General features: G+C 53.9%; 1 protein-coding gene across 1 annotated transcript in view; it reads right to left on the minus strand.

The window, feature by feature from the left end:
• Positions 1–492, minus strand: part of cdc25d (cell division cycle 25 homolog d) — a 17,813-nt gene that overhangs the window by 11,388 nt on the left and 5,933 nt on the right. The gene's annotated exons all lie outside the window — the stretch shown is intronic.

A 492-nucleotide genomic window follows, 5' to 3' on the forward strand; every position in this document is an offset into this window, starting at 1 on the left:
CTGTATGGGGGTATATCACAGACACAGACCCCCATCCTGTCACTGTACGGGGATATATCACAGACACAGACCCCCATCCTGTCACTGTACAGGGGTATATCACAGACACAGACCCCCATCCCATCACCTTGTGGGGTATATCACAGACACAGACCCCTGCCCTGTCACCGTGTGGGGGTATATCACAGACACAGACCCCCATCCTGTCACCGTGTGGGGTATATCACAGACACAGACCCCCATCCTGTCACTGTACAGGGGTATATCACAGACACAGACCCCCATCCCATCACCGTGTGGGGTATATCACAGACACAGACACCCATCCTGTCACTGTACAGGGGTATATCACAGACACAGACCCCCATCCCATCACCTTGTGGGGTATATCACAGACACAGACCCCCATCCTGTCACCGTGTGGGGTATATCACAGACACAGACCCCCATCCTGTCACTGTACAGGGGTATATCACAGACACAGACCCCCAT

The sequence above is a fragment of the Rhincodon typus genome, chromosome 20 (assembly GCF_021869965.1).
Source record: "Rhincodon typus isolate 14 chromosome 20, sRhiTyp1.1, whole genome shotgun sequence".
Taxonomy (NCBI): domain Eukaryota; kingdom Metazoa; phylum Chordata; class Chondrichthyes; order Orectolobiformes; family Rhincodontidae; genus Rhincodon; species Rhincodon typus.